General features: G+C 46.5%; 1 protein-coding gene and 1 long non-coding RNA gene across 14 annotated transcripts in view; one reads left to right on the forward strand and one right to left on the reverse strand.

Annotated features, from left to right (window-relative positions):
• DENND2B (DENN domain containing 2B) overlaps positions 1-27,710 on the forward strand; it is a 353,709-nt gene that overhangs the window by 84,291 nt on the left and 241,708 nt on the right. The gene's annotated exons all lie outside the window — the stretch shown is intronic.
• Positions 3,996-27,694, reverse strand: LOC142829218 (uncharacterized). The gene is made up of 4 exons (XR_012903636.1): positions 27,572-27,694; positions 5,553-5,652; positions 4,411-4,567; positions 3,996-4,103 (listed from the first exon to the last, which is right to left on the reverse strand). It is a non-coding gene; the product is annotated as an uncharacterized LOC142829218 (long non-coding RNA).

Genomic DNA, 27,710 nt, shown 5'->3' on the forward strand with positions numbered 1-27,710 from the left:
CAGTGGCAGGGTGTTATTGCAGCTCTGGTAGACCTACCTGAGCACACTTTGTATCTGCTTACTTGGGAACTGGGTCAGTGAAGCTGCAGCAGCACATCTGTCAGCTCGGGCTGTCCAAGCCCGCCCAGAACCCTGGGGAGTAACTCATGCAGCTAGCCTGTGTCTAAGTGTGTGCTGCTGAAGCTAGCTAAGATAGCTAGGTTAAAGCTGGCTTGGGTGTGTGTATACAAGCTGCACTCACACCCTGTGATTCAAGTGTAGATACACCCTTAAAGGGAGCACTCGGGGAGTGGTAAGGTAATTCATTATCCATGCCTCATGCAACTTGCGCTTAGACTAACACCCTAGGTGCCAACTAGTTCTCACTGGGAGAAGAGGGGTGAGTATGATGCAAACGCTTGTCCATGGGCTACTAGACAGAGATCACCATGCTTATTTTTACAAGGCCACATAACAGAGGCCTCACCAGTGGTGGAACGAGGTGTACCGGTAGTTCGGAATAGGAAGCCTAATCCAAACTACCTAGTTCATGCCGTGTGTAGCCGCGGGCACGGAGTCCGAACTAGCGGACATTTAAAAATGGCGGCGCCGGGCAACATGAAAATGAAGTCCGGGAAATTCAAATCCCGGGCTTCATTTGCAACTCCGGTTGACTACATTACCCTCCTAGTTCAAACTAGGGTGGTAGTGTAGACATACCCTAGGATATTAGGAAACACTATTTCACTAGGAGGGTGGTGAAGCACTGGAATGGGTTACCTAGGGAAGTAGTGGAGTCTCCATTCCTAGAGGTGTTTAAGTCTCGGCTTGACAAAGCCCTGGCTGGGTTGATTTAGTTGGGATTGACCTGCTTTGGGCAGGTGGCTGGACTTGATGACCTCCTGAGATCTCTTCTAGCTCTATGATTCTATGAAAGGGACTGCTGCCCTTTATGCCCACTCCATATATTAAGAAAATAAAAACAAAAAACTTAAGGGGTCCTGTAGCAGAACTTGTTATAGAGATCAAGTGCAAAGTTAGCCAAGGTTGGAGATTCGTATAGTTTACCTAATTTGTGCTTAATTTGTAATGAATGAGGTGCCAGGGTTCCAGCAATTTTTTTATATTCATGACTGATGCAGCAAGCCCAGAGGTGCTTGGGTCATGAAATGCCAAGACTAGCAGTGTAGGTGTTCAGCCCTGGTGCAAAGTAAACACTGCTGTCCGCAGCTTGTGCTTTGTGTGTATCTTGGTGGAAATCCAGTCAGTGGAGGAAGATCTGTTTCTCCAGAGCTGCCCCAAAAGATGAGGCATGTTGGAACAGGTGCATTGCACACAGGGGCTGATATTTTCCCATAGTTAAGGGGCTTTGAGCAGAGAGTGAATAAGTGGATTTTATAAATAGAATTCATGCCATCAACTCCAGGCAGTGTAAAAAGCCCTAACTACCACATAGCTGGAAACTTGATCCCAGAATGTGTGGAATTGTGTACCTTTGTGCACACTACCACTAACCCCCATATCAGCTCGCTTAGGACTGAAACAGCTCCATCTGGAGTGCACAGGAAGCAAAAAGATCCTCTTTATGCAACTGCTCCATTCTCTGCCCTGCTCCAGCTCCCACCCTCACTCGACTTGTAAGGATAGGAGAGGGTTGGTAACATTCAGTACTTTTCTCCCCGTCACTGCAGTAGGGTTATGTTCTGGGTTCCTTTTACTTTACTCACGATTTTAAGTGAGCCCAAAATTCTAAATATGTCGTCTTTGTGTGTTTGAATGCACCAATTTCACGTTTTATTCTCCCCCTTACCTCTTTAGAAATTACATAAACTGAATTATATAAACCAGAAATAAGTTTAGTAACTATGAAAAGGTGTATTTTAAGTGGTCAAAGAGGTAGCAAACAGAACAAAGGAGATCACAAAAAATGCAAAGCCTGCAATCCAATCTAGATTCACTTAAATATGGTTACAAATAATAATTTCTCCCCATAATTTTTGTTTCTAGTAAAGTCCTTCATAGCCCAGATAACTCTTAGCCTGCATCCAGCAGTTCTTTCCCCCCCTCAGTTACAATCTTCTTGTTTGCAGGTGTTTCCACGTATGTCTTTGGGGTGGGGAGACAGGAGTAAAACAAGCTGAAGGCATTGTTTTCCTTCCTGGACTTATATAAAATTCCCATAAAGCAGGAATCCTTTGTTTGATTTTGCCTACACCACAGTGGAATAGTTCAGCAGTCTAAAATGCAGGTTGGTATCAGATGACCAGGTCACCTGACTCCATCGTCCACGACTCAGTAGCATTATACAACATTCACCAGAAGTCCAAGCCTATTCACAGTCCATCATTGTAGAAGATGGGCATCAGCACTCTCTGGCATCACTGCTCGAGTCTTCTAGGTTTTGCTGGGGGTCTCCAAGCAAAGAGCTATTGGCTGACGTTTTACATAACACAAAAGGAATAGAGGGAAAAACAATTTGAGCAGGTTTCTTGGCTGGTGTAAATCATCAGTGCCACTGACTTTAATAGAGTTATGCTGATTTTAACCACTTGAAGATCTGGTGCTTTTGAAAAATGGTGTTTAGTTTTGCAAGTTATTCACATTTGTGTTTGATAAATTAGAAACAAGAAAAAGGGGCAAAGCCAATTATATCTCCAAAAATATGAGACACAACAAAGATTTAATGTAGAGAGTTAAAGTAGTAGGACAAAAATTGCCATCATCTAGGGGTGTGAACATTTGAGAAAGTATCATTACACTACAGATTAGAAAGCCCGAAGAAGCAGTGCTCGGATTGTGAAATGTATGATTTTTAAACCCCTGTGACCATGAAACTGACCAAAATGGACCATGATTTGGTAGGGCCCCATGTATAAGACAGTACATAGGAGTGCCCTGAATTTGATCTAGAGCCTATTTCTTAGAAAAACATCCAATCTTAATTCAAAAGATGCCAGTGATGGAGAATACACCACAATCCTTGGCAAATTGTTCCAATGGCTAATTAAGCACATTGTTTAAATTTGTACCTTATTTCTAGTCTGAATCTGTCCTGCTTCAACTTCCAGCTGGCAGACAAAAGTATAGCAAGATCCAAAGGCTGGAAGAATCCTCAAATATCAAATTTCTGTTTCCCATGTTGATATTTGGAGGTTGTGATCAAGTCACCCTTTAATCTTCTTTTTGTAAATCTAACCAGATTGAGCTCCTTGAGTCTATTACTAAAAGGCAGGTTTCATATTCTTTTAATCATTCTCGTGGCTCTACTCTGAACCATCTCCAATTTATCAATATCCTTCCTGAATTGTGGATACCAGTGCATACTTGAATTGTGACTACCAGTATTCCAGTAGTGATTGCCCCTTTGCCAAATACAAAGGTAATATAATCTCCCATTTATACTCAAAATTACCTTGTTTGTGCACCCTTTTGGCCACAGAAGTGCATCTGCTTCATAAGGCAATGAGAATTGATGAAACATGTTGTTTAGAAAGCACAGGCAAGTCTTTTCATCATTTGCTTTGGTGACAATGTTAAGTGAAGCATCTGAGGCTACGTCTACACTGCACAGTTATTTCAGAATAAGCTATTCCGGAATAGTTATTCTGGAATAGTTTATTTCCAAATAGCATGTCTACACTGCAAGGAAATGTCAAAATTAGTCTGAGTCAGGCTTCCCTAATGTAGATGTGCTACCTCGATTTAGAGCCCCGAGGAGGAATAATTTAGAATAACTTTGCTGTGTAGACGCACCCTGCACGGAGTGAAAATCTAGCACAATGGTCAGCATCACAGTTTGTGAGTTCTCAGTTTGCTGTTTGAAGAAGAGACCAGATTCTTCCATGGCAGGTTGGGGATGGAACATGGCCTTCCAAAGCATAAGTTTAGAACAGACACCAAATAACACTTGGTAGCAAGGTGGCACTGCAGTTGGAAGTTAGTTGCAGGCCATGAAGGTCTTTGCAGGTGGTTATATAAAACTGATTCCTCTATAGGTGAACGTTTAATCTTCTGCTGCCTATATAAACACACTGGACAGGAGCTGCAGCACTTACCCTTTACCATAAGTGAATGAGGTTTGCTTCAAGTATCTTTCAGAATCTGCACGTGCAATTGTGGTCTGACTGTAAGGGGAAAACCAAAATGCAGACTTTCCTGTGAGCATGGCAAGGGAACCCCCCACCCCAAAAGCTGAATTACTGGCACACAGCATCTTTCCTTTGGGATCAGGGAAATAGTTATGTAGGGGAGTGGGGCTAGATCAGAATTCCTTGTGTTGCCTAGAGATCTGTGGACATTTCAGTGAGCACCCCCTTGATCCCAGGTTATATACAGGATTCCTGGATAGCTTCATGCTGCTGTGGCTGATGGAAGCACAGCTAAGGGTGCTGCCATTATTACCTAGCTCCTTCTCCCTGGCCCCACACATACCTCATCCCTTGTGGAGGCTGACTGTAGCTGGGGCTGCAGGTAACTGAGTGGTGGTGGCGGTGCAGGAAGTTACTATATGCCTGTCAGTCCTGTTTTCTGCCAATTGCTTTTGAATTTGTTCCCACTCGGCACAGCCCAGAGGAGAGAGGTATGTGTCCTGTGGATGACAAAATGAATTCTGTAGAAGTGTTGAAGTCTAGCGGTTTACATGGCCTGTCTCTTCAGGAGACACAAATCAGCCTTTACATTCCAACCCCATTTGATGGTTTTAGCTAAACTCCTCCTTGGGATGATTTAGCATAATTATATTCAGTCCATCTGAAATCCCCACCTATTTTTAATGGGATTGGAGAGGAAGCAAGTGAGAATATACCCGAATCTTGTGTGGAGGTTTTAATGGGGCAAAGGGAACATTAAACATAAAGATTTATTTATAATGGTCAAATCCTGAATTACTAGTTCATGCAAATCTTCCACTCAGGTAAATGACTTAAAATTGGGAAAAGACTTGAAGATTTGGCCAGTCATTGTTTGTTGCTGTACACTATTAAACCAGTGGTATATTCCACACCAGAGGCAGCTGCATTCCAGTAGTGTCTGGAAAAGTTCCAATATGTATAAACTACTGCTGTGTCTTTCTGGAAGTACCATATAAAGGTAGTTGTCAGTATAATGCATTTCACTCATGAGATACCTCTTCTTCAAAAATTACTAGCTTGCCACAATTAAATGTCTGGGAAAGCTATTAATTAATTTATAGTGTAATGCTATTCAAATGATTAGAGTTACATTTGAGATGACTATGGCCCACTGTGTTGAAAGGTTTTAAATAATTCCTATAATAGAATAACTCACAGTGCCCCTACGCTGTAGTTGAACAGAAGCCAAGTATCTGCTTTGCCTGATAACTAATTTGAGTTATCTTCTTTTATCATGGGGTTATTCTCTGAATGGATTATGTAACGTATAATGTCTAGAAGGCAATAGGGATGTAAAAAAGTACTAGAGTAGTCAAGGGAGGAAAGGAGAGCCCAAATATAAGGGCTATTTGTGATTGTGGAGAAAGAGGTATTAGCCCTAGAAATTTGTACAGTATCAATTGGGTACCCAAAATCCCTAGTCTAAAATTTTTTGACTAGAACCTTTTTCTGACGCTCCGTATGGTTGATGTTGAAGTAAAGTCTGATGAATTCTCTCCCGGCCTGTCTGGCTGAGTGTCATTTTGCAGCTTTTGCATTTTACCTAGGTAAGTAATAGAAAGCATAATTTCAATATTCCTATAACATAATTTCCATATGTCTTAACATTCTCTGTGGGCAAACACCAAATGTAGTCTACATATGTTAGTACACTGGGTATATATACCTTACCAGTGGGAAATAAAAAACATTAGTAATATTTTTACAACTACACTAATAATAAAAAGATACCTGATAACTGACCTTCAAACACCGACTCTTGTCTGGTACAAGTATAATATGTAGCACATGGGCCATGGCACACTGAGTATATTTAACCCCAATCATATGCTCAAAGTTCCTCTATGGCGCAGTAGGATAGGCTCAATACCTGAGTAGGGCAACAAAAATCAGTTCCAGTGGACAATCACCATAACTAACTTCTGTTTAACATTTACAACCTGCTGGGATCTTTGTTTTATACTGTCTTTTGCCTGACTTGTATCTGTTTGTATATCCTGAAAAATAAGAGTTTTATATTTTCCATGATGGTATGGAAGTGGGGTCTCCTTACATTAATTTTCTCTTTATGTTTAGATTTACCTGTGTCTGGATCACTATATAGACAGATGCACAGAGAGAGAATACTGACCAAGAAATAATTTTAATCTTATATGTAGAGTTACGTGCATTCTGTCTGAGATGCCATTACAGGCTACATCTACACTGCACCTCTCTTGCGCAAAAGCTGATGAAAATGAAGTGCGGATTAACATATTGCTGCACTTCATTTGCATGATTAATTAGTGGCTGCTTTTGTGTAAGCGGCTTTTGCGCAAAAAGGAGCTGTGTAGACGGCTCCTTTTTGCGCAAAAAAGAGCCAACTACACAGCCCCTTTTTGTGCAAAAATTGTTGCGCAAAAATTCTTGTGCAAAAATTGCCCCTAATTAATTATGCAAATGAAGCATGGCAGTATGCTAATCTGTGCGTCATTTGCATAGGCTTTTGCACAAGAGAGGTGCAGCATAGACGTAGCCACAGTTTCACCTGTCCTTTCATTGGAATTGCCATATTGCTTAATTTAGGTCAGTCTCTGATGTGGTCTAGGATCATCTACTTCAGAAGAAGGTGCAATAAGCTTGTAGTAGATGGTTAGGGAGTAACATATCTGGACTAGAAGTTTCTTCCTAAACTCAATTAATGGTCACTTTATAGCCTAAAGCTGTGGTCACTAACCAGGTAATCGTGATCAACTAATCAATTCCAGGAGCACGGCCAGTTGATCGTGAGGTGTTCCCAGCTCCCCCTTGCTTTCCCCACCCCCAACAAGGAGCCCGTGCTAGCACTACAACATCCTGCAAAAATGGAGCTAGCTCCAGCTTCCTGCAGCGTGGGGGGGAAGTCCCGCGGCTGTGCGCCAGATCCGGCTTCTCAGGAAACACACCCACTTCTCTTACCCTCCCCACAACAGCGGGCGCACTTCCTGAGAAGCCGGATCTGGCGTGCAGCCATGGGATTTCCCCCCCATGCTGCAGGAAGGAAGGCAGGCAGTATGGGGGAGGAAGGGAAGACAAGAAAGTGTGCGCTCCTTCCTGCGCACAACAGTGAGCATGCTTTCTTGTCTTTGCTTCTTTCCCCATGCTCCAGGAAGGCGGGGAAAGACGGAGGGTGGTTAAGATGGTGGCGTAGGGTGCAGAGCGCAGAGCAGCTGGATTTTTTAAAAGAGTCATACGTGTGCTTCGTCCAGCACTACCCAAAGATTCTATCCCAGAGATCCTCGTCCCGGGAGACCCACAGGTACCGGCTGAACTGCTCCTGCCTCCTCCCTCCTGGCCAGACCCTTACCCCCAGCTTGCTCCTGTACCCTATTTTCCACTCAGATTCTGCACACCCATCCCTATTTCACTCACTGGCAGCTCTATCCTGCACACTGGATCCCTCATTTTTGACTCTACTTGGGTATGTCTACACTACCCCGCTAGTTCGAACTAGTGGGGTAATGTATGCATACCAAACTTGCTAATGAAGCCCGGGATTTGAATTTCCTGGGCTTCATTAGCATAAAGCCGGCGCCGCCATTTTTAAAAGCCGGCTAGTGCGAACCCCGTGCCGCGCGGCTACACGCGGCACGGGCTAGATAGTTCGAACTACGTAGCCATTCCGAACTATCTGTACACCTCGTTCCACGAGGCGTACAGATAGTTCGGAATAGCTAGCTAGTTCGAAGTATCTAGCCCGTGCCGCGTGTAGCCGCGCGGCACGGGGTTCGCACTAGCCGGCTTTTAAAAATGGCGGCGCCGGCTTTATGCTAATGAAGCCCAGGAAATTCAAATCCCGGGCTTCATTAGCAAGTTCGGTATGCATACATTACCCCGCTAGTTCGAACTAGCGGGGTAGTGTAGACATACCCCTTCAGAGTGTAGACTCCACAAAATCCACTAACCCTGGAACCCAGAAGAGTTAATCTGACCTAAGGTCTTGAACCTCAGTCCTTCCTACCATCCCCCTCACAGGGCTAGAGTGCCAGGGGAGGGAGGTGTCTAAGTTGGGGACACATCAGTGAGGCTTGATTTTTTTGGAGGAGTTGTTTTTTGCATCTCACTTGTGTGGTCCCCAACTGATTTTTCTGTGGATCAGTGGCCCCTGACCCAAAAGAGGTTCTCCACCTCACCCATAAATAATGACAATGTTGTAACATTTTGTATTGGACATAATATTTTATTTAAAAATAAAGCCTGGCCAACAAGCCCCCAATTGGGGCCAAGCTGCAGCATCATAATACTCCTGCACCTCCCACGCACCCCAACGCTGAGTCCATCATACACCTGAACACCCTGCCTCTCGAAACACACTCCTGCACCTCCCACATCCCCAGTCTTGTGCTACAACACTCCTGCACCATCCACACATTGCAAATCTATGTCCTGAGTCCATCATACTCCCAACCCCTCTGCCCTGAGCCCCTCACACACCACAACCAAAACTGCTGCACCCCCACATCCACAAGCCTGTGGCTTACTCAGCACCCCAACCTACCACTTGACCCCAGCACTCTCCTGGAGCCTCCTCCCTAAGCCAGCATCCCCTTCTCCACCTCCTACTGCACCCATATTCCCTCCCAGAGCTTGCACCTCTCACCCCTTCCCACACCCAAATCCCTCATTCCCATCCCAGAGCCTGCCCTTCCTGTCTCAACCCAGTGAAAGTGAGTAAGGGCTGGGGACAGCAAGTGATGGAGAGGAGGGGAACAGAGAGGGTGAGGCCTCAAGGAAGGGGTGGGGTCTTGGGGAAGAGATGGGGGTAGATCTTGGCTTGCCGTGATATTTAAACAGTGATCTTGTGTGTAAAAAGGTTGGAGACCACTGGCCTAAAGCATGAAGGATTATAGCCCTTGTCTTAATCTTATTTCTTGTAACTGGGAATGTTCTGATATAGTGAATTCTATTGTGCATTTGACATTAATGATACTTTGTTGCAATAAGTTCTCAGGTTAATTATGTATCAAGTCAAACTCCATTTGCTCTTATTAGCTTTAAATATAGATCATAGAACTGAAAGAAACCTCAAGTGGTCATCAAGTCCAGTCCCCTGCACTGATGGCAGGACCAACCACCATCTAGACCAGGGATCGACAACCAAAGAGCCAAATTACATCACAATTCAGATCAAGTGGTCAACAAAGAGCCATATAAAAATGCCCATTTGCATGACTGAAAATGTACAACTTAATATTACAGTATATTATGGTCGGATTACTGAATATGTCGGATGATATGGACTCTACTGTCGAGAGCAATGGAACAGCAGATGCCACCCCTGGGCGGGATGATCCCGGCAGGAGTGGCATCAGCTGTTCCGTTGCTCTCTAGGAGAAGCAGCTGCTGCACCTGCCAGGGCTGCTTCGTCCCTTGCAGGAGCGGCAGCAGCTGCTCCTAGAGAGTGATGGGGCAGTAAGCAGGGCCATTCTCCTGGCCCGCGCTGTATCCGACCCTGCAGCTCCAGGGAACAAAGTCCCCGGGAGCTGCAGGGTCAGATAAAGCGGAGTGTCGGATTACTGGGTGTCGGTTAATCTGGACTCCACTGTACTGACAACTGACATGGTGATTAGTAATAGTATAAATGAAACATTGTCCTCACAGACTTTATTTAATGGGACTTCTGCTGCTGCATCTTTTCGCCCATTTCTTTTGAAGTTTACATCATCACTGGTCAAATCCAGCGTCTTGCACACATTTAGGCTGTCTTCTGTCAGTCTTATGGCAGGGGTTGCAGATGTCGGGATGCAGGAATCTGGGTTGTTGTGTATGAGGGGCCCAGGGCAGTGGGTTTGGGTGTATGATGGGTTCAGGGCATAAGGTTAGGGTATGTGGGGTACAGAAGTGTTATGGCAGGGAACTGGGGATGTGGGGGTGCAGGAGTATGGGGATGTGGTTGTATGAGGGGCCCAGGACAGGGTGTTCAGGGTATGATGGGCTCAGGGTTGGTGTGTGGGGGGTACAGGAGTGTTATGATGCTGCAGCCAGATGCGGCTTGTTTGCCAGGCTTCATTTTTAAATAAAGTAAAATATTATGTCCAACACAAAAGGTTTCAACACTGTCTTTGTTTATGGCAGGAGTAGGGAACCTTTTTTGAGTTGGGGGACACTAAGTTAGGGTGAAGAAAACAGCAGTGTCCTGAGGCATGGGATTGGGGTGCAGGAGGTTGGATTGTGATTTAGGGCAGGGGATTGGATTGTGACTTGGGCAGGAGGGGGCTGTGACTAAGGGCAAGGTTCTGGGGTGCAGGAGGTGGTTGCAGGGGTTTGGATTGTGACCTAGGGTAGGAGGGGATTGTGACCTAGGCAGGGGACTGAGCTTCAGGGTCTCGGAGGGGGGACGGGCTCAGGAGAGGGCTGGGGTTCTGGGTTATGTGGGGTATGGGGCAGAGGGCTGGGTGGGAGAGAGGGGCTGGGGTGCCAGAGGCAGGTTGTGGCTGGGAGGCTTACCAGTGAGACTCCTGGCCAGTAGCTCAGCATGTTTCTCAGGAGCCTGCCCCCTGCCCCTGCACAGACTGCAGGGCCATGTATTCTGTGAATAAGAGCCTGAGAGGAGGGAGGGTTGGTGCTTCATGCTCTGCCTGTTCTTGAAATAGGCAGCTGCCATTGGCTAGAAGCTGGCCAGTGGGATTGTGCTGGGGGCAGGAGAGGCCATGAAGCACCACTGCTCTCCCCTTGTGGCTCACAGTTTGTGAAAAATAAGCAGCCCTACAGCCTCTTTTCTGAGTGGTGTGCAGGGGTGGGGCAAGCCCTGCTGCATCCACAAACTGGATTGTTTTGCCCAGGCTTGCTGTAGCATCAGCACGGGCTCCCTGCTGTGAGGGGAGCAATGGGGGCTGGGCTTCAGCTTCAGCTTCAAAAGAGCCATATCTAGCTTCCTAGCGAGCCATCTTTGGCTTGGGTGTCGTAGGTTGCTGACCCCTGATCTAGACCATCCCTGACAGGTGTCTGTCTAACCTGCTCTTAAAATCTCCAGTGATGTAGATTCCACCACTTCCCTGGACAATTTATTCCAGTGTTTAACCACCCTGATAGGAAGTTTTTCCTAATGTCCAACCTAAACCTCCCTTGCTGCAGTTTTAGCCCCTTGCTTTCAGCCCTGTCAGAGGTAAAGGAGAATAGCTTTTCTCCCTCCTCTTTGTAACAGCCTTTTAGGTATTATCATGTCCCCTCTCAGTCTTTTCTTTTCCAGACTAAACAAGCCCAATTCTTTCAGTCTTCCCTCATAGCTCATGTTTTCTAAACCGTTAATCTTTTTTGTTGCTCTTCTCTGAACTTTTTCCAATTAGTCCACATCTTTCCTGAAATGTGATGCCCAGAACTGGACATTTACTCTAGATGCCTTCTTAGGCTGACATTTCCTATTTTTTACATGTGCAACTGATTTTTCCTTCTTATATGGATTAGTTTGCAATTGTCCTTGTTGAATTGCACCCTATTTATCTCAGACCATTTCTCCCATTTGTCCAGATCATTTTGAATTGCAATACCATCCTCCAAAGCACTTGCAACCCCCTCCCAGCTCGTTATTATCCACAAACTTTATAAACATACTCTTGATGCCATTATCTAACACACTGATGAAGATATTGAACAGACCCAGAACTGATTCCTGTGGAACCCCACTTGTTATGTCCTTCCAGCATGGCTGTGAATCATTGATAGCTACTCTGTGGGAATGGTTATCTGACCAGTTATGATGCCTTATTCTTGAATTATGAGGGAAGAGGAATAGGAGTCCTCCTCTATCCCAGTCAGGTTTGTGTCCCATTGGCATGTTCTCTGTTGTTTGTCTCCTCTCTTAACAACAGTCCCAGGCTTTTCAGTCTGTCTTGATGTCAACAGTCTGATTACTCTCTTTGCACTTTCCTCTATTTCTGAAATATTTTTTGGAAAATGGGTGATTAGATCAGAACCCAGTATTCCAAGTGAGAGTGAACCATTGACTTATGAATGATGCTGTAGTATATCCAATAGTATTCCCCATTCCTTATTAATTTTGGCACTTTGGTTGATTGGTTTTACTCATGCTGCATATTTAGGAGAGCTGCCACAATGACATCCATATCTTTCCCCAGTGTTTAGAGTTAATTTAGAACTCGGCAGTGTGAACAGAGGGTTCAAATTATTCTTTTGTGTTTACTCCCTCTCACGTGCCCCTCTGATTTTACACATTCCACGTCCCTGCCCTTAAAGCAGCCATTTGGTGCTGTGTGTGAAAGTTGGCAATGCAGCTGTATTTGTTCCAAGCAGTGCACACTGTGTGCCATAGCGAGTGGGAGAGCTGGATGGGTTACCTTTTAATTACAGGAAGAACCCTGCAATGGTTGTGCTGTCCCTTTGCGTTGCCAGGCAGGATGTCATTAGCTGTAATCAGTGATCTTGTTCTGCCTCTGCATCTTTGACCTAGTTACTTTGCCGAACTTAACACAGTTGCTATTGTGACAAAAAGCAGACTCTTGGCACAGCCACCATCACAGAGTAGAGGGAAGTCTGGCAACTTTCACGCAAATCTGTTATAATTAAGGCTTCCGGTCTGGGTTTCAACTTAATTTCACTGCTAAAAAGCCAGATGCATTTTTTTTCCAAACAGAAAATGAACTAAATGCCTCTGAAAGCAAAGGCCTGGCTGCAACCTGGCCCAGACTGGCAGGTGCTTTTACATCCTTCAGGGAGCTGTGATGATGCACCTCAGTCCTGGCTCGAAGCCCGGGATGTTTTTGGGTGGAAAATTCCAACTGATCCAGAGTGTGGTGGGATACTGACAAAGTGCCACGAGGCTGTGTGTGCCAAACTTGTCGTCACTTGAATTCCAGCCATAATCTAGACCTCAGCTCTCTGCAGGAGTGTTAACCCTCCAGTGCCCCTACTTACAGAACTAGTTCTAGTGTTTGTGGGGTCCGGTTCCATGACATTCCCATACCCAAGTGGAGAGCATCACTCTCCTGTCCCATCACACCTCAATGACAAAAGAATGACACCCTCTCCTTTCTCCCAGCTGCCAACCAATGCCGCCTCTGATCTTTTCTGTCCATGTGTGGATTTTTTTCATCCAGGTACAGAATAAAAGTTATGTGCACCAAAGTATGTGTAAATGTGCACCACCAGGAGAATCATAAACCCAACTGTGGGCACTCTGCTTCTCAGCTGGGAGGCACTGGAATCTCTCCTGCCACACTTCCCATGCTCCCCATCAGTGGCCTGAGCACAGTTTGACATCTCAAATCCATACACCCATACACAAATCAATGGGGCTGGATTTAATGTATCTGAGAATATTGAGGGAGTTGGCAAATGTCATTGCAGAGCCTCAGGCCATTATCTTTGAAAACTAATGGAAACTGGGAGAGGTCCCGGATGATTGGAAAAAGGCAAATGTAGTGTCCATCTTTTAAAAAGGGAAGAAGGACAATATAGGGAACTACAGACCAGTTAGCCTTACCTCAGTCGCTAGAAAACTTGTAGAGGAGATCCTAAGGAATCAATTTTGAAGCACTTGAAAGAGAGAAAAGTGATCAGGAATAGTCAACATGGATTCACAAAGGGCAAGTCATGCCTGACCAACCTGATTAACTTCTATGATGAGGTAACTGGCTCTGTGGATATGGGGAAGTCAGTGGATGTGATATACCTTGACTTTAGCAAAGCTTTTGATACGGTCTCCCACAATATTCTAGCCAGCTAATTAAAGAAGTATGGATTGGATAAATGGACTATAAGGTGGATAGAAAACTGGCTAGATTGTTGGGCCCAACGGGTAGTGATCAACAGCTCAGTGTCTGGTTGGCGATCGGTTTCTAGTGGAGTACCCCAAGGATCTGTTCTAGGGCTGGTTTTATTCAACATCTTTATTAATGACCTGGATGAGGGGATGGATTGCATCCTCAGCAAGTTTGTGGATGATACTAAACTAGGGGGAGAGGTAGATAGGGTCGAGAGTGACCTACACAAATCGGAGGATTGGGCCAAAAGAAATCTGATGAGGTTAAGCAAGGACAAGTGTAGAGTTCTGCCCTACGGACAGAAGAATCCCAAGCATTGCTACAGGCTGGGAACAGACTGGCTAAGCAGCAGTTCTGCAGAAAAGGATCTGGGGATTACAGTGGTTGAAAAGCTGGATATGAGTCAACAGTGTGCCCTTGTAGCCAAGAAGGCTAATGGCATATTAGGTTGCATTAGGAGGAGCATTTCCAGCAGATCCAGAGAAGTGATTATTCCACTTTATTCGGCTCTGGTGAGGCCACATCTGGAATACTGCATCCAGTTCTAGGCCCCCACTATAGAAAGGATTTGGATGTATTGGAGAAGGTCCAGGGGAGGGCAACCAAAATGATTAGGGGGCTGGAGCACATGACCTACGAGGAGAGGCTGAGGGATCTGAGCTTAGTTAGTCTGCAGAAGCGAAGAGTGAGGGGGGATTTGATAGCAGCCTTCAACTTCCTGAAGGGAGGTTCCAAAGAGGACGGAAAGAGGCTGTTCTCAGTAGTGACAGATGGCAGGACAAGGAGCAGTGTTATAGTGGGGGAGGTCTAGGTTGGATATTAGGATAAACTATTTCACTAGGAGGGTGGTGAAGGACTGGTGAAACTATTTCACTAGGAGGGTGGTGAAGGACTGGTGAAACTATTTCACTAGGAGGGTGGTGAAGGACTGGTGAAACTATTTCACTAGGGAGGTGGTAGAATCTCCCTCCCTAGAGGTCCTGGCTTGACAGAGTCCTGGCTGGGATGATTTAGTTGGAGCTGGTCCTGCTTTTGGAGGGGGCTGGACTCGATGACCTCCTGAGATCTCTTCCAGCCCTAGGATTTTATGATCCTCTGATCTCAGAACCCTGTCTAAGTTACCAGTCTCCTGATATCCCCATTCTCCTGATCCAGCTCAGGCTGCTTTCACCCAGTACTGCTCAAAGAGGAGCACCTGATGATTTAAAGGCAACAGTGAAACATACAACACACACAAAGACTAGGAGTAAAAGCTAAAAGAGGCCCTGACAACACTTAAGCCAATTCAGGGATCTATGAGCTAAAGTCACCTTGCAGAGAGCAGATACCGGTTGAGCAGTCCAGCTACCCTCAGGACCTGGCCAGTGCCAAAATGGCAAATGAAATTTAATGTTGATAATTGTAAAATAATGCACATTAGAAAAAATCATCCCAACTATACATACAAAATTATAGGGACTAATTTAGCTACAACTACTCAAGAGAGAGATCTTAGAGTCATTTTTTAATATGGAGATATACCTATCTCATAGACCTGGAAGGGACCTTTAGAGGTCGAGTCCCCTGCCCTCACAGCAGAACCAAGTACCATCCTATTGTGGATAGTTCTCTGAAAACATCCACTCAGTGTGCAGCGGCAGTCAAAAACGCAAACAGAATGTTAGGAATCATTAGAAAAGGGATCGAGAATAAGACAAAATATTTCATTTCCACTGTATAAAACCATGGTACGCCCACATCTTGAAGACTGCATACAGATGTGATCGGCTCATCTCAAAAAAGATATATTGACATTGGAGAAGGTTCAGAAAAGGGCAACAAAAATGATTAGGGGTTTGGAACGGGTCCCATATGAAGGGAGATTTAAAAGACGTGGACTTTTCAGCTTAGAAAAGAGGAGACTAAGGGGAAGGATATGATAGAGGTCCATAAAATCATGACTGATGTGGAAAAAGTGAATAAGGGCAAGTTATTTACTTGTTCCCATAACATAAGAACTAGAAGTCACCAAACGAAATTAATAGGAAACAGGTTTAAAACAAACAAAAAGAAGGGTTTTTTTTACAAAAAGCATGATCAGCGTGTGGAACTCCTTTCCAGAGGAGGTTGTGAAGACCAGCATTTTGGGTTCAAGAAAGAACTAGATAAATTCATGGAGGTTAGGTCCATCAATGGCTATTAGCCAGGATGGGTAGGAATGGTGTCCCTAGCCTCTGTTTCTCTGGAAGTGGGTGACAGGGGAGGGATCACGAGAGGATTAACTATTGTGATCCCTCCCTCTGGAGGAACTGTATTGGCCACTGTTGGCAGAGAGGATACTGGGCTAGATGGACCTCTGGTCTGACCCAGTGTGGCCGTTCTTATGTTCTGAAAGAGTTGCTGAACCATGGGAGGCATAGGCGTGCATACGGGGTGTGCCGGGTGTGCCCAGGCACACCCTAATGTCTCGGGCCGGCTAGCGGCTGCTGGAGGAGGAGAAGGATTTGTGACGGGGCGCCGCAGACCCTCACTTTAAATTCCCCGCGGCCATGAACAGGGCACTGTGGGGCAGAGAGAGCGCATGTGCGGCATGCTCAAACTCCACACAAGAGGTGAGAGGGTAGACGCCCGGGCATGGCATGACGTCCCAGCTCGGGACTTTCAAATCATGCGGCCCAGCTCCAGAAGGAGCTGGGGCCTGACTACAAACACTGGCCGGCCTGAGCCATTTTTGTGCCCCGGGCCCGGTAGCACCGCCCTTTGTGCACCCGGGGGCACTCCCGCCCAGCTTAGCAGCACTGCGTGGCACCCCTGAGGCCTTGAGGGGGGGAGGTGTCACATGACACCTTTTACTTCTGGTCATTTGTCAATCTTGCCAGGAGAGTATTACCTCCAGAGGTGTGGCCAATTGGGGTCAGGAGGCGTGGTTAACAGGGTCAGGGGTGTGGCTAATGGGGGTCAAAGTACATTTTTAAAAAATTCTTTGGGTGCACACACTAATGAAATGTCCTGCGCAAGCATATGATGGGAGGTCGGTATTGTCTAGCAGCATATCAACACTCACTGGAATGTTAGAAGACTTTGGGATTAATTAGAGGTAAATAACATCACAGACCACTGAGAGCCAAGACTGGTGGCTGTAAATAAACTTTATGATATCACAGGAAACTTGGGCACACCCATGATAAGTGGACATTCTTCTAACTACAATCACGGTGGACAAAGGACGTTGCTGGACTAGAGAGGTTTAACCTTTAGTAGTTACATCAATAGTTGCAGCAATGTAGAGGCAATTGTAGCGGCACAGTTTATACTTCCAAATACATGCCTCACCTGAGGCCTGTGCACAGCTATGCCATTAGCTTGATGCTAAATTTGTTAATTGGAGTGCAACATTTCAGAGCAATCAGTTTTCTGCTTGTGCTATTAAATTCTGAAAACAGAGAAAGGGTTGCCAGGAGCTCTGAAGACCATCACTGTGAGGCACAGCAGCCTTACTTGTCTAGAATACTTGGAGATGGCAAATACATTATTCTCCTGTCAGTATGCCTCAAGTGGAGCTGGGGATTCTTCCTAGAAGAAACTCTGTCTCTCTTCCTAGTCACTTCTTGGCCTCTCTGCACCAGCCACTAGTGGTGGGTTTTGGTGTCTGAGTGCTCAGAACCCTTCCCAAGACACCAGTTCACAGCTCCTGAAATTGGTTTACCTTGAAGCTGATTTCAAGTGACACTGTTGTGTTGCCAGTTCTAGCTCCTGTAAATGAGGAAAAAGTGTCTTAACGGTTGTTGAAAAGTGTTTTGGGATATGGCAAATGTGGGGTGTGTGGGGCTGGAGCCTTTATAGCTCATGCTCTTGGACGGAGCCATTCACTTGCACTACTTGGGCACAGCCTCCCACCCTCCCATTCTCTTTGCGCATTCTTAGGGCCCTCAGGGCTGAGCTCCACGTAGAAGATGGGGGAAAGAGCTGCCTGAGTTGTGGGATGGAAGTGCTGTGCAGTCTCACTGTGGTCAGAAGGAAGCACATCTATTTGGAGCTATAAATCCTTCAGTGTAAAGATCCCTCAGGCTGATTAGCAAGACATGAGGAGACTTCCTGGGTCCTGCTCATGCTTGGAGAGGGGCGCAAGAGCTGGCTGGAGTTGGCTTTGGAGCACAGAGGAGGGCTTGCTTTGTGAGGCAGATCCCTGGCTCTCTGCTGCTGTTTCCAGCCTCGCCCCTGCCTGTGCCCTAACCCTGCCCATCCAGTGGATGGAGGTGGGAGCAGCCATGGAGCTTTCCCACCATTTGTTTGCTTCCAGGGGGAGGGGGTATTAGGAGAGAATAGGAGTCTGTGAACTTTGCCTGAGTAAAGACTGATTCTGAGCTTGTCCCACTTAGAAATGCTTGCTACAGATCAGACCAACCTCTAACTTCTAGTGAAGGAAGGGATCAGGGGCAGGGGTGGGGGACTGGGACAGACACAGGCTACCAGCACACGGGACTGCCAGCAGCAGGTTCTAATGTCTAGGCACTTAGGACAGTGTAGCATACAGCCAGATTTGTCATCTGTATCCTGGTCTGCATTTCCTGTTACTGAGATATTGTCCTGTCTTCCACTGAGACACGCACCAAGAACTAGGCACACTGCTGTGTTTAATCCTGGCAGACATGGATGACTAATAGAAAACTGATGTGAACAGTGTGGCCCAGGGCATTTCCTGGGGATTTATGGCTATCTGGGAGCAGCTGATGGGGCTAAGGTATGGCCTAGGGCAGGTGTGGAGAACCTCAGGCCCAGGGGCCACAGGCGGCCCCTGGAATGCCTGGATCCAGCCCCTGAGGCTCAGCACTGGGAGCCCGTGCAGGTGCTCCAGCTCCACAGCCCCACAACCATGGGACTGGAGCACACAGAATCTACTAGCTTGGGCACCTCTAGGCTCTGGCATGCAAAGGGAATGTGGGGAGTGTCTCATTCAGGGCTTTTCACTTTGCTTCTCACTTGTGTGCTGCCCCCCAGAAAGGTTCCCTTGGTTGGTAGCCTCGGGCCACCAACACCAGATTGTCATTGGCAGTTTCCAGCAAAAGCCCTGAACCTGGGTAATTATGGGTGTTATGTGTTTGACCGTATATTTCATTTGATCAGGGCAGATCCTCAGCTGGTGTAAATTGAAGCCAATGGAGCTATGCTGACTTATAGCAACTGAGGATCCAACCCACAGTTTTGAAGTGTTCATGATTTTTGTTCTCTATTTGAAAATAGCAATTCATGCATGATATCACAGAGATCAGATGTGAGTGTGAAATCCTACAGGCAGCCTGGCATATGCAGTGTCACAGAACTCAGTGGTATGTATGTAATGCAGCCAGCCACACCAGTGCGATGCCATTAATTCTGCTAAACATTGGTGACATCAGTGACGTTAGTCACATGGAGTCCTGTGGCACCTTATAAATTAACAGATTTATTGGAGCATAAGCTTTCGTGGGCAAAGACCCACTTCATCAGATGCATGATTAGTGACATGGTGATGTGGTACACACGGGACGTTAGACAGACATGGTGCATACGTGAATGGTAGGTCTGGTATCAGAAGAGTGCATCTATGGTTATCTTGATGTCAGTGTTGTACATAATGTCGTTGATGACAGTGATGTGTGTGTGATGTTACTGATGGCATGTGAGGTCATTAGCATCAGAGATGTGACATCATATCTGTCCCTCCAAGTGTTGCAAGTAAGGGAGCAAATTCCATGGAGACTGAATGCTTCCTGTGAGAAAGACAAGTGGTCCGTGCTAATGCTTAATGATGAGTCTGCTGGTTGGAGGACAAGATGGCTGCCGTTGAAAACTGTTGGGTTGTGAAGAAAGGAAAAGCTGGCTGTTTGCAAGGAGAAGGGAGAGCAAAAGTGACGTGCTGCTTGCAGGCGAAGGAACTGTTCACTATTCCTGAGGCTGGGTAGAGAAAGGGAGAAAGATCCACTGCTTGTTATGGAGGAAACGAAGGGGGGAACAGGAGAGGCCATTTACTTATACGGGGGTGCTCAGGAGCCCTGTCCTGGATTCCCAGCAGGGCTGACGTCCCCACACGGGAGTCTGTCGCTCCGTGCGGGATGGAGGCAGGGCTGCTCAGCCATGGCGCCGGACCCAAACGTGGCCAGTGCGAGCCACTCAGAACCTCTCAGGCTTTGCCCACAAGGCAAAGCAGCCAGCACTTCCCACAGTGCCCTGGTGCTTCTGGCACCTCCTCCCTGAGGGCTAGAAATGCCCTTCAGCTTCCTTCAGGTCCAGTTCCCAGCTTGGGAGTGCAGGGGAGGCCTCTGGTTCCTCTGGCAGCTGGGGCCTGACTGGTCTCTCAGGCTGGTCTTTTATAGTTCTAGCCATGCCCCCTGACTTCTGGTCAGGTGGGACGTTGGGGCCGGGCATCCTATGGGTGGGAGGCCGCTCCAGCCCAGCCAGTGTGGCGGGTCCAGCTGGGCTGTAGCAGACTCCTGTCCTCAGTGTGGTGGACCCACCCTGATCGGCTGCCTGCCCATGTCAGGTCAGGGGGCTGATCCAGCCCAGCTGGGCCGCCAGTTAACTGGTTAACCGTTGGCATCCCTAGTAAAATCATCACCAGGAATATTCTGTTCCTCTGCCCGGGGGAACCATTTGATCAGGAGAGCCTAATTTTGCTCAAGAGAGGATCTTTAAACAGCTTTCCAAGAGCCCAAAGGGCAGCCTGCTTGCATCAAGATTCTGTGCAGGGACTTATCTCTTTATTAAGGAATACGTGGCCATAGTCCGTGTGTGTTTGCAAATGAGCACTTCTGAAATAAGTTACTCACCGGCATACTGGCATCTGCAGTGTGATGTCTCACTGAAGTTTTGTTGTATGCGCAATGTAGCCCAAAACCTGGTAATGGAAAATCTAACCAAATACACAGAGGGGTAAACGGGCTTTTAAAAATGATTAATACTTCTAATTATTATTTATTATTGTTAATGCAATTAGAACTGTAATTCCACATGGCACTTTCCAAGTGTAGGTGAAAATGCAGGCTACAGGTGTGGACCGAGGAATAGAAGAAGTGTGTCTGTGAAGACAGAGCAGGAAGCTGAATAAAAAGATCAAAGATATAAAGCAGAAGGGAGAAGCTTATCTCATACTAATGGCAAAATGATTATGCTGTTGAGCTGCTGTGTGAGCCGCCGGGCGTGGGGTGGGGGTGGGCAAGCTTCTCTGCAATGTATCAGGTCTAGTCACAGGAACAGACAGAAGGAATTGGAGAGACGGAAATGTTTTCATTTTAAAGGAATGCTACTCTGTCCTGGGGGAGATTGTAATGGCAGATGTGCTCTTTCTGTCGAGCTTTCTATACCTCAGTGGTGTTGGACATTCTGTGAGATAAAGCTCTAAGAAAAGAGTTGCTGTTTCTAGGGGTATGTCTACACTGCAGAGTTTTTTCAGAAAAACAGCCGTTTTTCCAAAAACTCCAGTTACGTCCACACTGCAATTGAATTCTTTTGAAAGAACAGAGGGTTTTTCCGACATTGGTAAACCTCTTTCTACGAGGAAGAAGCCTTTTTGCAAAAAAGCTCTTTCGGAAAAAGGCGTGTGTGGACAGGGAAGAGGGAGTCCTTTTGAAACAAGAGGAAAGAGGGAAAAGGTGCCCTGGTGGCCACTCCATCCATAGCAATCACAGCTTAAATGCGAGATAGCGTCCACACTGAATGGACACTATCTTTCAAAAAAGCAGATTGCTTTTTCAATGTGCTTTGGCAGTGTGGACGCTTTCTTCTGGAAAAGCTTCTTCTGAAAGAAGCCTGCAGTCTAGACATACCCTGAGTGTCCAGGAGAATTAGGAGATAGGGTCAAAGGTGGAAGAGACCAAAGTAAGAAAGCATTTTGCTCTATGACCGGGCATGCTGTTCACACAAGGCAACTGATGAGAAATGGGATCAAATATATTTAGTGTCCTGCAAGACAGAGGCCAGATTCTGCCGCTCTCCCTCCCATTGAATACCATATTTGGTACATAGTCACACTGATATGGGTGGGACTACTCGCAAGGTGTAGAGTGCAGCTCAGCTGCCTTCAGTGGGACTAGTTCTTGAATAAGGGACTAGTCTGAGTGTGGCCGCAGAGTCTGGCCACCAGAGCTGGGGTGCTCTGAAATCAGAGGCACTGAAACTTACAGCTGACCTGCTCTCTGTAGGGTTGCCAGGTGTCCGGTATTCACCCAGACGGTCTGGTATTTTTGCCTCCTGTCTGGTAAAAAAATTCAGAGAATACTGGACACCTAAAATATCTGGTATTTTCTGTTTTTTTTTTTCCCGGCCAGGAGGCGAAAATGCTGGGCACCTGGCAACCCTACAAACACTCAGCGCCCGGTTCCCCACTTCCCCCCTTCCCGTCCCGTCCCCCGCCGGCTCCCAACACACCCAGCCCCCATGCTTTCCTGGTTCTGCAAGGCTGCCGGCACAAAATGGCTGCTGACCAAGGGGAAACAGTGCTTCCCCTGGGTCTTAGTGCTCAACCGCTCCCCTGTTCCTATCCCTGCACTCACTCTTAAAGGGGACATGCTGTTTTATTTAAATTTTTTTTCTGCTTAATAAGTCTTGGAGTCCTTTTTTTCCTTCAACAGAATTTTTCCCCAGTGTTTTTTTTTGGGGGGGGGGGAACCGTGTCCGGTATTTTTGTTTCAACCATCTGGCAACTCTGGCTCTCCGCCTTTTTATGGGCAAGAGCAATGCCAAGCAAAAGAGAAACCATCCTCTCCAAGGACCCTTTGTTGTGAAATCAAAGACAGGTGGTGGCGATGGTAGGAGGCATTATTGTTTCTTTTCAAAGCGACAGTGAGATGAAGAGTGAGGGTTCACTCAGAAGATTTGCTGTAAAGGATTTTCACTCCACATGCAATAAGCAATGATACTGCGATGCTGTCCCATCCACCCCCCTCAGGAAACACAGGTGGTTGCTGGAACAACTGTTCAGGTTAAAAGTGCCATTATAAATCCGTACTGCTGCAAAACCAGAGAGTAAACTATCCAAGCAGGGACAGTGCTTATGTTCAATACCTAGTATAATGGGGTCCATGATGGGCGTTTTTGGGCACTACCTCAGTAACAATAATACTGAGCCAGATTCTGCCAGTCTTACTTCAGGTGGAGCAGTCCTTAGCAGCATACAAGTAGTTGATTTCCAAATCTGGCTTTGTGTATCCTGACTCTTTTTATAGTTCCTTTTGAAATGAAAGAATCAGTATCTTCGTTTTTGATCAAAATGTCTGAATCATGAATCAATTAAAAAAACAACCGTGGCTAAAAGATGCAATACAGGCCTCTGAGGAACATCATAGTGCCAAGAATTAATAGGAAAAGTCTCTTCCTTTTGTAACTGAATGTGAAGTTTGCATTCCTGTCCTGTTTCCACACATAGGCCTTTCCTGCAAGCTGTGAAGGAGAGAGATGAGAATGCCATTTCAATAGATATATTTAAAAAGTCAGTTCTTGGAACTTGACTAACAAGATTCCCCTTGTTAGTAAGCTGCCCTCAGCTTGTGTGGAGTTTTGATTCGGATTCTGTAAACATTTCTCAGAAAAGCTCTTTTGGATCCTGCAGTGGAGTGAGTGATCTGTCCCCTCTGAGGACAGTAGGGAGTCAGCCAACCCCTCTTCCTTGACACGGCCCTACAAGGGCTTGGGAACACTGATGTGTACAAGGTCTATGGAAGCAGATTTTGGTAAAGAGGAAGCAGCCCCTAGGAATAAGAATGTTTGGAGGAAGGCTCATTATGATTCCTTTAAGGGCTTGGGGCCAAGAGCCTTGTAGCGCAAGAAGGACTAAAATGCCCTTCTCTCCTAGCCACCTCGAATGTACATTGGGAAGGAAGGCAGCACCATAATGCTCTCTCCTTCATAGTGGCAGAAACTATTAAGAGGATGCCCGCCTGTGCAGGGGCTAAAGGACTGAGTGGGAAAAGAGGTCAGCTGACTTACAACCCAGCTCTGAAGGAGGTCTCGGGACTCCAGATCCAAGAAGAGTGCGATTGTGTGAATCAAGGTCCAGCTCTAGGAGGAGCCTGAGAACTAGGGAGAAGCAGCCTGCCTGAAAAGCCAGGCAGCAAGACTTGGAGTTGAGGGGTTTGAACTCTGTAGATCAGTGGTTCCCAATCTTTTCCAGATGGGGACCCATTCTGACAATTCAGGAAGACTTGGTGACTGAAGGCAATTCAAACACGGGGGGAGAAGGGAGGGCAGAGCCACCTGGGGAGACACTTGGCAATTCTTTTGAAATGTAATGGCGACCTATGTTTGGGTCCCAACCCATAGGTTGGGAAACCCTGCTGTAGATGCTAACCCATACAGCCCCTTCAAAAGGGGGTTGTGACAGTTAGCATCCCAGGGGTCCCAAACTGTGTTGCTTAAGATACCACTGAACCTGCCTTCTCAGTCAGCCTGGACTCCAGTTTACCTGGTCCTGCTGAGACAGGCTCTCAAGCCTCCTCCAGCAAAATGTATAGGCAGGGCCACAACCAGCTGCTGATACACTGAAATCAACTATGGGAGGACTCAGATTAAGGGATTTACTTCAGCATCCAGATGTTCAACCCCCACCTTGGGGCACAAACCCAAAGTTCTATGAAGTTTGCCTTCCTCCTCAGCACAAAGGGAAGTATGCACAGCTGCTCCTTCCTGCCCCCCTTTTGAATTACATAAACTGAGTTACAATACAAAGCAGAAATAAGTTTAGGAACCAGGAAAAGAAGTATTTTCAGTGGTCAAAGAGGTTGCAAACAGAACAAAGCAGATTGCGAGTTTTCATTTTTTTGTATTCTAAGCTAGTTACACTAAAAACAACTGGTTACAAATAATAATTTCACCTCATAATTATTGTTTCTGCTAAAGCCCTTCACAGGCCAGGTAACACTTAGCCTGCATCCAGCAGTTCTTCCCCCCCATACCCTCAGTTACAATAGTTTTGTTTGCAGATGTTTCCACGTATCTCTGGGGTGGGGAGCCAAGCCTATTCACAGTCCATCACTCTAGCTGATGAGCATCAGCGTTCTCTGGCTTTTCCTTTGTGAGCCCTGAAGTGTCAGCAGTGGGAGTGACTCAAAGCAACAAATATTGCAAACAGATACACAGGTCAATATTCTTAACTTCAAATACCAAAATTATATCTGCATACGAATGGGATAATCATATTCAGTAAGTCATAAGGATTTCAGTGATACCTGACACGAATTAGCTCACAGAAAGCATATCTTAGTTATGTCATAGTCTTATCACAAGCCTATTTTCATAAAGCCTATGGAATGCCATCTCACAAGGTATCTGAAGTGCTTGAGTCTGAGAAAATGATTGAAGGAACATCTGGAAAAATAACCCCAACTATACTCACAGTATGATGGGGCTAATTTGGCTACAACAAATCAGGAAAGAGATGTTGGAGTTATCGTGGACAGTTCTCTAAAAACTTCCACGCAGTGTGCAGCGGCGGTCAAAAAGGCAAATAGGATGCTAGGAATTATTAGGAAAGGGATAGAAAATAAGACCCAGAACATCTTACTGCCCCTGTATAAAACTATGGTACGCCCACATCTTGAATACTGTGTACAGATGTGGTCTTCTCACCTCAAAAAAGATATTTTGGCCTTGGAAAGGGTTCAGAAAAGGGCAACTAAAATGATTAGGGGTTTGGAACTGGTCCCATATGAGGAGAGGTTAAAGCGACTGGGACTTTTCAGTTTAGAAAAGAGGAGACTGAGGGGGGGATATGATAGAGGTCTATAAAATCATGAGTGGTGTTGAGAGGGCCAATAAAGAAAAGTTATTTATTAGTTCCCTAAATAGAAGAACTAGAGGACAGCAAATGAAATTAATGGGTAGCAGGTTTAAAACTAATAAAAGAAGGTTCTTCTTCACACAGCATGTAGTCAACCTGTGGAACTCCTTGCCAGAGGAGGCTGTGAAGGCTAGGACTATAATAGAGTTTAAAGAGAAGCTAGATAATTTCATGGAGGTTAGGTCCATAAAAGACTATTAGCCAGGGGATAAAATGTGTCCTTGGCCTCTGTTTGTCAGAGGCTGGAGAGAGATGGCAGGAGACAAATCGTTTGATCATTGTCTTCGGTCCACCCTCTCTGGGGCACCTGGTGCTGGCCACTGTTGGCAGACAGGATACTGGGCTAGAAGGACTTTTGGTCTGACCCAGTACGGCCGTTCTTATGTTCTTATGAGAAGAGGCTGAGGGCACGGGGGGGGGGGGGGGGGGGGAAGGTGTTCAAAGGCAATGCCATGAAACACCACCACACAGAGAATAGACACAGTTGTCCCATCTGAATTCCTGATTATTCAAGGTTGTGAAAGTCAATTGCTGGCTCAGCCTGTCCTGAGATAAAAACTTGCTAGGTTTGTATTTGGTGAAATCTGCTAATGTATTAGCTGATGTATTAATTCAGGAAAAAACAGCTAGCTGTGGTTGTGGACAATCCAAATAAAACTTGTGGCTTATGAGCAGTAAAACACAAGAAAACAAGCCAAATATTAGGACGCCTAGGGAATGGGATGGAGAATAATGCTGAAATTAATATAATGACACTTCAGCCTTCCCTGGAATCAGGGGAGCTGAGAACCATGCCGGGCCCCTGGGCAAGGTGTGTGTGTTTGAGGGGTGGGGCTCCATGTTCCTGGGAGGGATGGAGCCTCAGGCAGAAGAGGAAGGGCAAAGAGCAGCCGACCCTCAGCGTCACCCCCACTGCAGTATCCTCCTGCCCCAGTATCTCCTGAAATGTGCCGCGTGGCACCCCCATCTCTCCAGGCAGCCCTAAAAGCCTCCTGGAGAATTCTGGCAGCATTTTAAAGGGCAAGTAGCAGCATCAGATGAAGCTCTGGGCCCCTTCAGATTATTGGGCCCTGCCTGGAATACGGTGTCCAGTTCTAATCATCCTAGCTCCAAAAGGATCTAGCTACTGGGCTAGATGGACCTTTGGTCTGACCCAGTACGGCCATTCTTATGTTCTAAGCTCAGGGCTCAGGGTCGGGGGTCTCACTGGACCTCTTTGATTTTCATGAAAACCTGCTCCTGGGTGGCCAGGCTGGCAGCTCTCCTGCCCTAAACGGCCACTTTCCTGTGCCTAGTGCGGAGGTTGTGGATGTTGGAGGCCTCCCCCCAAACCTCGATGAGGTCCACGATCTCCGCACTAGACCAGGCGGACTCCCGCCTCTTGCGGCCCCGGGCAGGCTCCTGGGAGCCGCCAGCCTGGTCCCGGGAAGAGGCGGAGGGCTGGGTGGCAGCGGGTGGCTGGCTTGTGCAGTGCCAGGTGCAGGGTCTGCTGGCTGGGTGCTGGCAGGCTTGCACCTGGCACGGGCACCGTAGCCAGACCGTGCCCCTTTAAGGGCTCCGGGGCCGGGAGGGGGGCAGACAAGTTTCCCTGGTTGTGCCCAGAGTGACCACCAGGGCAAGCTGGGAAGGGCTAGCCTCCCACTAGTTTGAATTAAGTAGCTACACAGCCCTTAATTCGAACTACTTAATTCAAACTAGGCGTTAGTCCTCGTAGAATGAGGTTTACCTAGTTCGAATTAAGCCTGTGTAGCGCCTATGAAAGTTAATTCGAACTAATGTCTGTTAGTTAGAATTAACTTTGTAGTGTAGACATACCCTTAGATAGTGAATGGGGGAGGGAAGGCATGGATTCACACACAGAAGTTTAAGCAAGCAACCAAAACAAAGAAAAATGCCCTGATCCCAACCAAATATACATTTTCCCTTTATTTACTCACAGTCTCTTCCTGGCTCAGTTCACTTCTATGCCCCAAATTCCTGTCTGGGTTTAAATCATTCTGTGTGTCTCAATTCCTGGCTTAGCTTCCTTCCACAAAGAAAGCAGGCAGGATATCTTGTACAATTCAGATTTCAGTA

Source organism: Pelodiscus sinensis, chromosome 4 (genome assembly GCF_049634645.1).
Source record: "Pelodiscus sinensis isolate JC-2024 chromosome 4, ASM4963464v1, whole genome shotgun sequence".
NCBI lineage: Eukaryota > Metazoa > Chordata > Testudines > Trionychidae > Pelodiscus > Pelodiscus sinensis.